The 15,161-nt window shown below is 37.6% G+C and overlaps 1 protein-coding gene across 2 annotated transcripts in view; it reads left to right on the top strand.

Moving 5' to 3' along the window:
* The window catches only part of LOC148006891 (uncharacterized), a 61,884-nt gene that overhangs the window by 16,556 nt on the left and 30,167 nt on the right, over positions 1-15,161 (top strand). For both annotated transcript variants that reach the window (XM_087597890.1, XM_087597879.1), the window contains exon 3: positions 4,723-4,819. The gene's annotated coding sequence lies outside the window, so the exon portion shown is untranslated. The remainder of the gene's footprint in view (positions 1-4,722; positions 4,820-15,161) is intronic.

Here is a 15,161-nt window from a genome sequence, read left to right as displayed (position 1 = left end):
TGTTGTGTGCTCTTTCATGTGCAGATTTAAGTGTAAGAGAGTTACAGCAGCTAGTCTTGGCCACCACAGAGTTAAGATGTGTGTTTCTTGCATGGAAACCTGCCCTGGGAACTAGATAGCTAGAAAGATTCCTGCCAGGTTCAGAGAGAGGCCTTCGGCAGTGTGATATGGGATGGAGCAGAGCGGGTGTGACGCTTTTCTAACAGAGACTAAGATATCTAGCAGATATCTTGGGCACTGCGGAGACAGATCTAGTGGGGGTAAAAAGGCAGCCATTTATTTTATGTAGTTTTACAACAACAGATCTGTAATACAGCTTGAGGTCAGGATAGTGATTCCACCAGAAGTTCTTTTATTGTGGAAGATAGTTTTCGATCTCCTGTGTTCTTTGTTATTCAAAATGAATTTGCATATTGCTCTAATTCTATAAAGAAGTGAGTTGGAATTTTGATGGGGATTACATTGAATCTGTAAATTGCTTTTGGCAAGATGGCCATTTTTACTATATTAATCCTACCAATCCATGAGCCTTGGAGATCTTTCTATCTTCTGAGATCTTCTTCAATTTCTTTCTTCGGAGAGTTGAAGTTCTTGTCATATAGATCTTTCACTTGCTTGGTTAGAGTATCACCAAGGTATTTTATATTATTTGTGACTATTGTAAAGGGTGTCATTTCCCTAATTTCTTTCTCAGCCTGTTTATCCTTTGAGTAGAGGACAGCTAATGATTTGAATTATATACCTAGCCAGTTTGCTGAAGTTGTTTATCAGGCTTAGTAGTTCTCTGGTGGAACTTTTGGGGTCACTTACGTATACTATCCTATCATCTGCAAATAGTGATATTTTAACTTCTTCCTTTCCAATTTATATTCATTTGACCTCCTTTTGTTGTCTGATTGCTCTGGCTAGGACTTCAAGTACTACACTGACTAAGTAGGGAGAGAGTGGGCAGCCTTGTCTAGTCCCTGATTTTACTGCAATTGCTTCATGTTTTTCTCCATTTAGTTTGATATTGACTACTGGTTTGCTGCATATTGATTTTACTACATTTAGGTATGGCCTTCAATTCCCAATCTTTCCAAGACTTTTAACATGGAAGGGTGTTGAATTTTGTCAAATGCTTTCTCAGCATCTAATGAGATGATCATGTACTTTTTTCTTTGAATTTTGTTATATAGTGGATTATGTTGATGAATACCCATATATTCAACCATCCTTGTATCCCTGGGATAAAGCCTGCTTGATCCTAATGGAGGATTATTTTGATGTATTCTTGGATTTAGTTTGCAAGAACTTTAGTGAGTATTTTTGTGTTGCTATTCATAAGGGAAAATGGTCTGAAATTCTCTTTCTTTGTTGGGTCTTTATGTGGTTTAGGTATAAGTTTAATTGTGGCTTAATACAAGGAATTGGGTACTGTTCCTTCTGTTTCTATTTTGTGGATAGCTTGAACAGTATTCATCTTAGACCTTCTTGGAGGTCGGATAGAATTCTGAACTAAATGCGTCTGGTCCTGGGCTGGTTTTGGTTGGCAGCCTTTTAATAACTGCTTCTATTACTTTAAGAATTATGCGGCTGTTTAGATGGTTTATCTGTTCCTGATTTAACTTTGGTACCTGGTATCTGTCTAGAAAATTGTCCATTTTTTCCAATTTTATTGAATATAGGCTTTTGTAGTAGGATCTGCTGATTTTTTTAAAATTTCCTCAGATTCTGTTGTTATGTCTCCCTTTTCATTTCTGATTTTGTTAATTTGGACACACTCTCTGTGTCCTCTTGTTAGTCTGGCTAAGGGTTTATCTCTATGGTTGATTTTCTCAAAGAACCAGCTCCTGGTTTTGTTGACTCTTTGTATAGTTCTTTTTGTTTCTACTTGGTTGATTTCAGCCCTGAGTTTGATTATTTCCTGCCATCTACTCCCCTTGGGCGTATTTGCTTCTTTTTGTTCTAGACTTTTAGGTGTGCTGTCAAGCGGCTGATATATGCTCTCTCGAGTTTCTTTTTGGAGCCAGTCAGAACTATGAGTTTTCCTTCTAGCACTGCTTTCATTGTGTCCCATAAGTTTGGGTATGTTGTGCCTTCATTTTCATTAAATTCTAAGAAGTCTTTAATTTCTTTCTTTATTTCTTCCTTGACCAGGTTATCATTGAGTAGAGCATTATTCAACTTCCATGTATATATGGACTTTCAGTTGTTTTGTTTTTATTGAAGACCAGCTTTAGTCCATGGTGATCTGATAGGATACATGGGATTATTTCAGTCTTCTTGTATCTGTTGATGCTTGTTTTGTGATTTATTATATGGCCAATTTTGGAGAAGGTCCCATGAGGTGCCGAGAAGAAGGTATATGCTTTTGTTTTAGGATGAAATGTTCTATAGATATCTGTTAAATCGTTTTGGTTCATAATTTCTGTTAGTTTCATTGTGTCTGTTTAATTTCTGTTTCCATGATCTGTCCATTGGTGAGAGTGAGGTGTTGAAGTCTCCCACTATTGTGTGAGGTGCAAAGAGTGCTTTGAGCTTTAGTAAACTTTCTTTTATGAATGTAGGTGCCCTTGCACTTGGAGCATAGATCTTCAGCAGGATTAAGAATTCATCTTAATGGATTTTTCCTTTGATGAATATGAAGTGTGTTTCCTTACCTTTTTAAATTAATTTTGGTTGAAAGTTGATTTTATTTGATATTGTAATGGTTACTCCAGCATGTTTCTTGGGAAAATTTGCTTGGAAAACTCTTTCCCAACCTTTTACTCTGAGGTAGCATTGTCTTTGTCACTGAGGTGTGTTTCTGGTATGCAGCAAAATGTTGGTTCCTCTTTCCATATGCAGTCTCTTAGTCTATGTCTTTTTATTGGGTAATTGAATCCATTGATGTCAAGAAGCATTAAGGAATAGTGATTGTTGTTTCCTGTTATTTTTGTTGTTAGAGGTGCAATTATGTTTTTGTTGCTCTCTTACTTTGGGTTTGTTGAAAGAAGATTACTTTCTTGCTTTTTCTAGGGTGTAGTTTCCCTCCGTGTGTTTGAGTTTTCCATCTACTATCCTTTGTAGGGCTGGATTTATGGAAAGATATTGTGTAAATTTGTTGTATGCCATGGAATATCTTGGTTCTCCATCTCTGTTAATGGAGAGTTCTGCTGTATATAGTAGCTTGGGCTGGCATTTGGGTTCTCTTAGGGTCTGTATGACATCTGCCCAGGATCTTCTGGCTTTCATAGTCTTTCGTGAGAAGACTCTTGTAATTCTGATAGTTCTGCTTTTGTAAGTTAATTGTCCTTTTTTTCTTACTGCCTTTAATATTCTTTTTTGTTTTGTGCATTTAGTGTTTTGACTATTATATGAGGAGATGGATTTCTCTTCTGGTTCCATCTATTTGGAGTTCTGTAGGCTTCTTTTATGTTTATGGGCATCTCTTTCCTAGGTTAAGGAAGTTTTCTTCTATAATTTTGTTCAAGATATTTACTGGCTTTTAATGTGGGAATCTTTGCTCTCTTCTATACATATTATGCTTAGGTTCAATTTTCTCATTGTGTCCTGGATTTTCTGGATGTTTGGAGTTAGGAGCTTTTTGTGTTTTACATTTTCTTTGATGGTTGTGTCAATGATTTGTATGGTATCTTCTGCTCTTGAGATTCTCTCTTCTATCTCTTATATTCTGTTGGTGATGCTTGCATCTATGACTCCTGATTTCTTACCTAGGTTTTCTGTCTCCAGTGTTATCTCCCTTTGTGCTTTCTTTATTGTTTCTTTTTCCATTTTTAATTCCTGGATGGTTTTGTTTAATTCCTTTACCTGTTTGGTTTTGTTTTCCTCTAATTCTTTAAGGGATTTTTGTGTTTCCTCTTTAAGGACTTCTACTTGTTTATCTGTGCTGTCCTGTATTTCTTTAAGGAAGTTGCTTATGTCCTTCTTAAAGTCCTCTATCATCATCATGAGATGTGCTTTTATATCCAAATCTTGCTTTTCCAGTGTGTTTGGATATTCTGTATTTGCTTTGGTGGGAGAATTGGGCTCTGATGATGGCAAGTAATCTTGGTTTCTGTTGCTTAGGTTCCTGCACTTACCTCTTGCCATCTGGTTGTCTCTGGTGTTATCTGGTTTTGCTGTCTCTGACAGTGGATTGACCCCCCTGTAAACCTGTGTGTTAGCACTCCTGACAACTGGTTTTCTCCCAGTGGGATCCAGGTATAGAGAGATGTTAGACTGATCCAGCTCAGGGAGTCTGCAGAAACCGGCAGGGTCCTGTCCGGGACTGCTTTTGGGTTCCTGTGTCCTGAGGGGTCCAGGCGGGTCCCTTGGATCAGAAGAGTTAGTTTTACCTCTGCTCTGAAGTGTGTCCTGGTGATTGGCTTTCATCTCCGGGCACAGGCAGAATCTGGAAGTATCCTCTTCCTGACTGCCCCCAAGTTCCTGTGCCCAGAGGGGTCTAGGTGGATTCCTCTTGTGTCAGGAATGTGAGCAGAAGTAATGGTCCCCACTGAGCTCACACACTGTCTGAGAATCCAGCTCTCTCACCCACAGGATTTGGGTACAGAGAGGTGTGGGACCTGGTCAGCTCCAGGTGCAGGCCTCTTTTATTCATTCTAAGGAACTGTTTAAAAAGGGAGCGACGCCAAAAATAATAAATAAATAAATAAATAATATAAATAAATAAATAAATAAATAAATAAAAGCATCAAATGATCCCCAAACCTGACATATTTATTATCATTCATTTCACAGATAAAAGTTGACCTGAGCCAAACTGGGATATACTCCTTATTAGAAGATAAGGAGTATGCAGCTACAGATGGGAGCCAGGAAGGCTCAGCACATTAAGGTACTTTCTGCAAAGTCTAAAGACTGCATTTGAATCACTTCCCTTTCTAGTGGGGGAGAACTGACTTCCTCATGTTGTCCTTTGACCTCTGCAAACCTGCACACAAATAAGGTAGGCAGAAAATGTAATAGAAAATTTTGTAAAAGCTACAGATTGGTGAAGAAGTACAAGCCATTTGTTTTGAATTTATTTTTTTTATTGGATAGTTTATTTACATTAAAAATGTTATCCCTTTTCCTGGTTCTCCCACTAGCAGTCCCCTTCCCCCTTCTTCTATGAGGATGCAACACCCCCCTCCCCCCCGCCACTCACCTCCCACATCACAGCTCTGGCATTCTCCTATACTGGAGGAATGAGCCTTCACAGGACCAAGGACTTCTCATATTGATGCCAGATAATGCCATCCTCTGCTACATATGCGGCTGGAGCCATGGCTCCCTTCATGTGTACTCTTTGGTTGGTGGCTTAGTCCCTGGGAGCTCTGGGGGGGTGGGTCTGGTTGGTTGTTATTGTTGTTCTTCCTATGGGGTTGGAAACCCCTTAAGCCCCTTCAGTCCTTTCTCTAACTCCTCCGTTGGGGTCCCCATGCTCAGTCTGATATTAGCTCCAATCTTTCTCAGCTGTATCAATAAGGCTCTTGAAGAGCCTCTCACGGGATATCCATATCAAGCACCTGTCAGCAAGTCCTTCTTGGCATCAGCAATAGTAACTGGGTTTGGTGGCTTCATATGGGATAGATCCCCAGGTGGGGCAGTCTTTGGATGGCCTTTCCTTTACTCTCTGCTCCACTCTTTGTCCTTGTATTTTCTCCCATGAGTATTTTGTTCCATTTTTTAAAGACTGATGCATCCCCACTTGAGTTGTCCTACTTCCTGAGCTTCATGTGGTCTGTGGATTGTATTTTGGGTAATTCGAGATTTGGGGATAATATTCCCTTATCCATGAGTGCATACCATGTGTGGGTTTTTTTGTTTGTTTGTTTGTTTTGTTGTTTTTTTTTTTCTGTGATTGGGTTACTTCACTTGGGATGATATTTTCTAGTTTCATCCATTTGCCTTATGAATTCCATGAAGTCAATGTTTTTAATAGCTAAGTAGTACTCCATTGTGTAAATTTTCAGTATCCATTCCTCTGTTGAACAGCATCTGGGTTCTTTCCAGTTTCTGGCTATTATAAATAAGGCTGCTATGAACATAGTAGAGCATGTGTCCTTGTTATATGTTGGAGCATCTTTTGGGTATATGCCCAGGAGTGGTATAGCTGGGCCTTCATCTAGCACTATGTCCAATTTTCTGAAGAACCTCCCGACTGATTTCCAGAATGGTTGTACCAGTTGTAATCCCACCAACAATGGAGGAGTGTTCCTCTTTCTCCACATCCTCGCCAGCATCTGCTGTCACCTGAGTTTTTGATCTTAGCCAATCTGACTGGTGTGAGGTGGAATCTCAGATTTACTTTGATTTGCATTTCCCTGATGACTAAGGATGTTGAACATTTCTTTAGGTGTTTGTTGGCCATTTGATATTCCACAGTTGAGAATTCTTTGTTTTTTCTCTGAGACCACATTTTAAAATAGGATTATTTGTTTCTCTGAATTATACTTCTTGAGTTCTTTGTTATATACAAAGAGTGTTGAATTTTGTCAAATGATTTCTAGGCATTAATGAGAAGATTGTGTGGTTTTTTTTCTTTGATTTTGATTATATGGTGGATTATGTTGATGTATTTCTGTATATTGAACCATCTCTGCATCCCTGGGGTGAAGCTTACTTAATCATGGTAAATTATTGTTTTGATATGTTCTTGAATTCAGTTTGTGATAATTTTGCTGAATCGTTTTGCATCTATAAGGGAAATTGGTCTGAAGTTCTCCTTTAGATATTAGCCCTCTATCAGATGTAGGATTGGTACACATCTTTTCCCAATCACTTGGCTGTGCTTTTATCCTATTGACAGTGTCCTTTTCCCTACAAAAGTTTGAGATTTTATCAAGTCCCATTTGTTAACTCTTGATCTTAGAGCATAAGTCATTGGTGTTCTGTTCAGGAAAATTTTCCCTGTGCTCTTCCCCACTTTCTTTATTATTAGTTCAGCATATCTGGTTTTATGTGGAGGTCCTTGATCCACTTGGACTTGAGCTTTGTACAAGGAGAAAAAAATCAGTCAATTTGCATTCTTCTACATGCTGACTGCCAGTTGAACCTGCACCATTTGTTGAAAATGATGTGCCCCCCCCAAATGGATGGTTTAATCTCCTTTGTCAAAGTTCAAGTGACCATAGGTATATGGCTTCATTTCTTGATCTTCAATTCTATTCCATTGATCTACCTCTCTGTACCAACACCAAACAGATTTATAATGATTGTTCTGTAATATAGATGGAGGTCAGGGATGGTGATTTCCCCCAGAAGTTCTTTTATTGCTGACAATAGTTTTTGCTATCGTGTGATATTTTATTATTCCAAAGGAATTTGCAAATTGCTGTTTCTAACTCTATGAAGAAGTTGCGTTGGAATTTTGATGGGGACTGTGTTGAATCTGTGGATTGCTTTTGGCAAGATGTTCATTTTTATAATATTAAATTGCCAATCCATGAACATTGGAGATCTTTCAATCTTCTGAAATCTTCAATTTCTTTTTTTAGAGTCTTGATGTTCTTGTCATACAGATCTTTCACTTGCTTGGTTAGAGTCACACCGAGATGTTTTATGTTATTTGTGACTACTGTGAAGGTTCTCATTTCTCTGATTTCTTTCTCAGCTTGTTTTTCCCTAGAGTAAAGGAACCCTACAGATTTTTTGAGTTAATTTATATTTAGCCATTTTGACAAAGTTGTTTACCAGCTATAGGAGTTCTCTGATGGAATTTTTGGGACCAGTATAATATCATATCTTCTGCATATAGTGATAATTTGACTTTTTCCTTTTCTAATTTGTATCCCTTTGACCTCTTTTTGTTGTTTAATAGCTCTGGCTAGGACTTCAAGTACTATACTGAGTAGGTAGTGAGAGAATGGGCAGCCTGGTCTAGTCCCTGATTTTAGTGGTATTGCTTCAAGACTCTCTTCATTTACTTTGATATTGGCTACTGGTTTGCTTTATATTGCTTTTTTGTATGTTTAGGTATGGGCCTTGAATTCCTGATCTCCAAGACTTTTAAAATGGAGTGTTGAATTTTGTCAAATGATTTCTGGGCATCTAATGAGAAGATTGTGTGGTTTCCTTCTTTGAGTTTGATTATATAGTCAGTTACGTTGATGTATTTCTGTATACTGAACATCCCTGAATTCCTGGGATGAAGCTTACTTAATCATGGTGAATGATTGCTTTGATATGTTCTTGAATTCAGTTTGTGATAATTTTATTGAATATTTTTGCATCTATATTCATAAGGGAAATTGGTCTGAAGTTCTCTTTCTTTGTTGCGTCTTTGTATGGATTAGGTATAAGCATAATTTTGGCTTCATAGAAGGAATTGGGTGTTGTTCCTTCTGTTTCTATTTTGTGGAAGAGTTGGAAGAGTAATGGTTTTAGATCTTCTTTGAAGGTCTGATAGAATTCTGCATTAAACACATCTGGTTTTGGGCTTTTTTTTGGTTGGGAGATTTTTAATGACTGCTTCTATTTCTTTAGTGGTTATGAGAATGTTTAGATGGTTTATCTGATGCTGATGTAACTTTGGTACCTAGTATCTCTCTTGAGAATTTTCCATTTCTTCCAGATTTCCCAGGTTTGTTGACTATAGGCTTTTGTGGTAAGGTCTGATAACTTTTGTCTCCCATTTCATTTCTGATTTTAATAATTTGGATACTGTCTTTGTGTCCTCTGGCAAGTCTGGCTAAGTGTTTATGTGTTTTGTTGATGTTCTCAAAGAACCAGCTCCTTCTTTATGTAGTTCTTTTTCTTTCTACTTGATTGATTTCAGCTCTGAGTTCGATTATTTCTTGCACTCTACAACTCTTGGGTATATTTGCTTCTTTTTCTTCCAGAGCTTTCAAGTGTGCAGTCAAGCTGCTAGTGTATGCTCTCTCCAGTTTCTTTTTGAAGCCAGTCAGAGCTATGAGTTTTCCTTTTAGCACTGCTTTCAGTGTATCCCATAATTTTGGGTATGTTGTACCATCATTGCCATTAAATTCTAAAAAGTTTTTAATTTCTTTCTTTATTTCTTCCTTGACCAAGTTATCATTGATAGAGTGTTGTTCAATTTCCACGTCTATGTGGACTTTCTGTTGTTTTGTTTTTATTGAAGACTCGCCTTCATCCGTGGTGATCCAATAGGATGCATGGGATTATTTTAGTCTTCTTGAATCTGTTGTGACATTATATGGTTAATTAGGAAGAAGGCGCCATGAGGTGCTGAGAAGAAGGTATATTCTTTTTTTTAGGATGAAATGTTTTATAGATATTTGTTAAATTCTTTTGGTTCATAACTTGTTAGTTTCACTGTGTCTCTGTTTAGTTTCTGTTTCCATGATCTGTCCATTGATGAGAGTGAGGTGGTAAAGTCTCCCACTATTTTAATATGTAGGGCAATGTATTCTTTGAGCTTAAATAAAGTTCCTTTTATGAATGTCAGTGCCCTTGCACTTGGAGCATAGATGTTCAGAATTGAAAGTTCATCCTGGTAGATTTTTTCTTTGATAAGTATGAATTGTCCTTCCTTATCTTTTTTTGAAAAATTTGAAAGATGAAAGTTTATTTTATTTGACATTAGAATCGCTATTCCAATATGTTTTTGAGACTTTTTTTTTGAAAACTTTTTTCCAGTCTTTTACTCTGAGGTAGTGTCTGTCTTTGTCATGAAGTGTGTTTCCTGTATGCAGCAAATTGCTGAGTCTGGCACTTGTATATCCAGTGTGTTAGTCTATTTTTTTTTAATTGGGGAACTGAGTCCATTTATTTCAAGAGATATTAGGGTCCAATGATTGTTGTTTCCTGTTATTTTGTTATTAGGGTTGGAATTATTTTTGTGTGGCTATCTTTTTTTGGGTTAGTTGAAAGTAGATAATTTTTGTGCTTTTTCTAGGATATAGTTTCCATTCTTGTGTTTGAGTTTTCCATTTATTATCCTTAGTAGGGCTGGATTTGTGGAAAGATATAATATACATTTGGTTTTGTCATGGAATATCTTGGTTTCTCCTTCTATGGTAATTGAGAGTTTTAGTGTATAGAGTAGTCTGGGCTGGCATTTGTATTCTCTTAGGATATGTATGATATCTGCCCAGGATCTTCTAGCTTTCATAGTGTCTGTTGAGAAGTCTGGTGTAATTCTGATAGGTCTGCCTTTATATGTTACTTGACCTTTTCCCCTCAGTGATTCTATTTCTTTGTTTTGTGCATTTGGTGTTTTGACTATAATGTGATGGGAGGAATTTCTTTTCTGGTCTGATCTCTTTGGACTTCTGTAGGCTTCTGGTGTTTTCATGAGCATCTCTTTCTTTTGGTTAGAGAAAAAACCAAGGCTGGGGAATAAACTTAAGGCATGGCATATTAATGAAGAACATATGGTAACCGTGAACTCCATCTCTGGATTCCTTTATTTACAATTTTTTAAAGGTCGAATATTCTCACCAGAGAATGACAAGTGGTTTTGAAAACATACTCTAGGCCTTCTATTAAAAACAATCCTGTAGAAAAGGAGTTCAACTATCGATCATCCTGGTCAATTGCTCTGGGGCTTGAAATGAGACAATGTCCATTCTTTTTCTGCATTCCATACTTGCTGTACATAAGGCTTCCAAAAAATCAACGCATAGAAACTTAGTGATAATTTATAATGATTGTGTGACTCTTCATGTGTTTTTTTTCTTTTCTTTTCTTTTTTTATTAACTTGAGTATTTCTTATTTACATGTCGAATGTTATTCCCTTTCCTGGTTTCCGGGCCAACACCCCCTTAACCCCTCCTCCTCCCCTTCTATATGGGTGTTCCCCTCCCTATCCTCCCCCCATTACTGCTCTCCCCCAACAATCACATTCACTGGGGAACGTTGATTTTCAATAGCATATAACATCACTTAGTCTATATACGTCATTCAATAGAAAAATTTAATTTGTAACAGGTAGTAATGTGGATTAGAATCAAACTTCCAGGACATATTTCAAGGAGCTCACACTAGGCACGGAGCATCAGGAACGTACCTCATTCTGAAGCCTAACTAACATGCCAGAGGTTTGAAGGGAGTAAAAATTCAAGAAAGCTAAGTCATAAGTGTTATGTATTAATTCTGCTCAAATCTCCAGCTGACCCTAAAGCACAGGTGTGTTAACAGATTGCAAGCACCCCAGCTCATGACACAATAAAATTGAGCTGCACCCTGCCACAGGGGAACTGTTTTTGAAGTTTGAATATGTCAAAAATAAATTGGTTGAGAAATACAAACAATTTTTTATAAATATAAATTATGGAGAATTTTTAACAACACATTGTTTCATTTCCCAGGATCTATTCTAAAATTGCTTGTTATAATAAAAAAGGAAAAGGTAATCCAATTTCGGAGGACAAAATAATGCATAGTCAGCATGTACAAGATAAGTCATGCCAATGGGAAGACATTACACTTGGGAGCAGTAGTATAGCATCTTCTGATAGGCTTTTGGGTTTTCAGCTATTATGTGGAGACTACAAGATGAAACCAAGAGAGAATTGTAATGGGAAAATATAGTTACCACTCCTATGCATCTAGCACTGGAGGGGCTGGAGAGAGTTCAGTGGTTAAGAGTACTGGTTCAACTCCCAGCATCCACTTGGCAGATCACAACTGTCTGTAATTCCAATATCTGAGACCCTCACACAAACATACATGCAGGCAAAACACCAATGCACATTTAAAAGGAAAGAAGGAACTCCTAGCCGTGGAGACATGGAACAAGTTTGTTGGCTCCTCGTTGATTCTGTGGATTCTAGATTCAGTGGGCGACTCTGCCTTTAAAACAAAGCAGAGAGCTATAGATACACCAGAAATTAACCTCTGGCTTCCGTATATGTTAATATAAATACAAAGATATACAAATGCATATACAATACACATATACACATGGACACACACTAATTAAATATTGAATATTCAGTATAAAATATCTTTTCCATTTTAATTTCATTAAACTATGTATTAGTAGTTAAAGGAATATCTGTCACATTATATTCTGGGTAACATTTTTTGTTCTGAATATTTTCCTCTTTTCTTTTTATACTTTCAAGATGTCCTGACTACAAAGCAGGAGTAGCCACCTCTACTAACCCTGTTCAACACTATAGCAGGGGTCCTGACCGGAAGAGAAAGAAAAAGATTAAGTAAGAAAGAGGAAGGAAGTGGTCTGCTTTTTATTCACAGATGATGTCATCATTTACTAAAAAATTTCTATGAAATACACAGAAATATTTTAGCAATGATGTTGGAGGAACCCTTTGTTATATTGTGCATTGTGTGAAGCTAAATGCAGGCAGGATATTGGTGCTGTCATTTCTATGGCCCATCACCCGCCTTATATTTTAAATGCTTGTCTTTCTAGCAGGGCAGGAAGTAGGGGCTAGATTGAGAGAGAGAGATAGAGAGAGAGAGAGAGAGAGAGAGAGCAGTAGACACACAGTGGGTCATGGAGAAGATAGTTAAGTTAGATAGTTAAGCTAGCTGAGAGATTGCCCAAGCAAAATCAGACACTATTTTTTTCTATTTTTTAAAAATTCTTTATTAGATATATTTCTTTACTTACATTTCAAATGTTAGTCCCCTTCCCAGTTTCCTGTCCATAAACCCCCATCCTTTCCCTCCCCCTCCCCCTCCCCCATACCGGTATTCCCTCCATACTTCCCCCTTACTGCCCCCTCCATATTCCTCTGCACTGGGGGTCAAACATTGGCAGGACCAAGCGCTTCCCCTTCCACTGGTGCCCCAACAATGCTATTCTCTGCTACATATGTAGTTGGAGTCTTGGGTCAGTCCATATATAGTCTTTGGGTAGTGGTTTAGACCCCAGAAGCTCTGGTTGGTTGGCACTGCTATTCTTATGGTGTTGCAAACTCCTTCAACTCTTTCAATACTTCCTCTAATTTCGCCCCCCCAGGGGGTCCTGTTCTCAGTTCAGTGGTTTGCTCCTAGCATTGACCTCTGTGTTGGACACGGTCTGGATGCGTCTCTCAGGAGAGATCTACATCCAGTCCCTTTCAGCATGTGTTTTTCATCAATCTTATCTGGTTTTGGTGGAGGCATATATATATATATATATATATATATATATATATATATATATATATATATATATATATATATATATATATATATACCACATGTGGGTCAGGCTCTGAATGGCCATTCCTTCAGTCACTGCTCTAAACTTTGCTTCCATATCCCCACCTACAGATATTTTTCCTCCCTTTTAAGGAGTGGGAACATCCGCAGTTTGGTCATCCTTCTTCCTGAGCTTCCTGTGGTCTGTGGATTGCATCTTGGGTAATTCGAGCTTTTTGGCTAATATCCACTTATCCATGAGTGCATACCAAGTGTGTTTTTCTGTGATTGAGTTACCTCACTCAGGATCATATTTTCTAGTTCATTCCATTTGCCTATGAATTTCATAGCTATTGATAGCTGAGTAGTACTTCATTGTGTAGATGTACCACAATTTTTGAATCCATTCCTTTGTTGAAGGGCATCTGGGTTCTTTCCAGCTTCTGGCTATTATAAATAAGGCTGCTATGAACATAGTGGAGCATCTGTCTTTGTTGTATGTTGGAGCATCTTTTGGGTATATGCCCAGGAGAGGTATAGCTGGGTCCTCAGGTAGTGGAATGTCCAATTTTCTGAGGAACCTCCCGACTGATTTTCAGAGTGGTTGTACCAGTTTGTAATCCCACCAACAATGGTGGAGTGTTCCTCCTTCTCCACATTGTTGCTAGCATCTGCTGTCACCTGAGTTTTTATCTTAGCCATTCTGACTGGTGTGAGGTGGAATCTCAGGGTTGTTTTGATTTGCATTTCCCTTATGACTAAAGATGTTGAACATTTGTTTCGGTGCCTTTTGGTCATTCGATAATCCTCAGCTGAGAATGTTTTGTTTAACTCTGTATCCCATTTTAAATAGGGCTATTTGGCTCTCTGGAGTCTAACTTCTTGTGTTCTTTGTATGTTTTGGATATTAGCCCTCTATCAGATGGTTGCCCAATCTGTTGGTTGCCATTTTGTCCTAATGACAGTCTTTTGCCTTACAGAAGGTTTGCAGTTTTATGAGATCCCATTTGTTTATTCTTGATCTTAGAGCATAAGCCTTTGGTGCTTTGTTCAGGAAAATTTCCCCAATGCCCATGTGTTCGAGACTCTTCCCCACTTTTTCTTCTATTAGTTTGAGTGTATCTAGTTTGATGTGGATGTCCTTGATCCACTTGGATTTAAGCTTTGTACATGATGATAAGAATGGATCGATTTGCATTCTTCTACATGGTGACCTCCAGTTGAATCAGCACCATTTGTTGAAATGCTATCTTTCTTCCATTGGATGGTTTTAGCTCCTTTGTCAAAGATCAAGTGACCATAGGTGTGTGGGTTAATTTCTGGGTCTTCAATTCTGTTCCACTGATCTATCTGCCTGTCTCTATACCAATACTATACAGGTTTTATGACTATTGTTCTGTAATACTCCTTGAAATCAGGGATGGTGATTACCCCAGAAGTTCTTTTATTATTGAGTATAGTTTTCATTGTCCTGGGTTTTTTGTTATTCCAAATGTATTTGCAAATTGCTCTTTCTATCTCTATAAAGAACTGAGTAGGAATTTTAATGGGGATTGCATTGAATCTGTAGATTGCTTTTGGCAAAATGGCCATCTTTACTTTATTAATCATGCTAATCCACGAGCATGGAAGATCTTTCCATCTTCTGAGATCTTCCACAATGTCTTTCTTCAGAGACTTAAAGTTCTTGTCACACAGATCTTTCACTTGCTTGGTTAAAGTCACACCAAGATATTTTATATTATTAGGGACTATTGTGAAAGGTGTCATTTTCCTAATTTTTTTTAATTTAGAGAATACTTTATTAGTTTTTGTAATCAAACCCATGTAGATAAGACCTTACATATTTAATACAGTGCGTTACCCCTGTACAAATGGAAAAAACTTAAGTTCAACATTTCTAGACCAATATGGCTGTTAATTTCGGTACAGTGCCAACTCAACACAGTAAACAGGGATACTTTTTTCCAAAGTTGACAGCACAGCTAAAGTTTCCAAAAATTCAAATTATATATCTGTATATATATATTTATATTTATATAAAAAGACCAATAATAGCAGTGTGTTATGCATCAACAGCAGCAACAGCTTTTCCAGGTTCTGCAGTCATCTGAAC

This window comes from Rattus norvegicus, chromosome 1, assembly GCF_021556685.1.
Source record: "Rattus norvegicus strain SHRSP/BbbUtx chromosome 1, alternate assembly SHRSP_T2T, whole genome shotgun sequence".
Lineage (NCBI taxonomy): Eukaryota > Metazoa > Chordata > Mammalia > Rodentia > Muridae > Rattus > Rattus norvegicus.
This window is presented reverse-complemented; position numbering and strand designations above follow the sequence as displayed.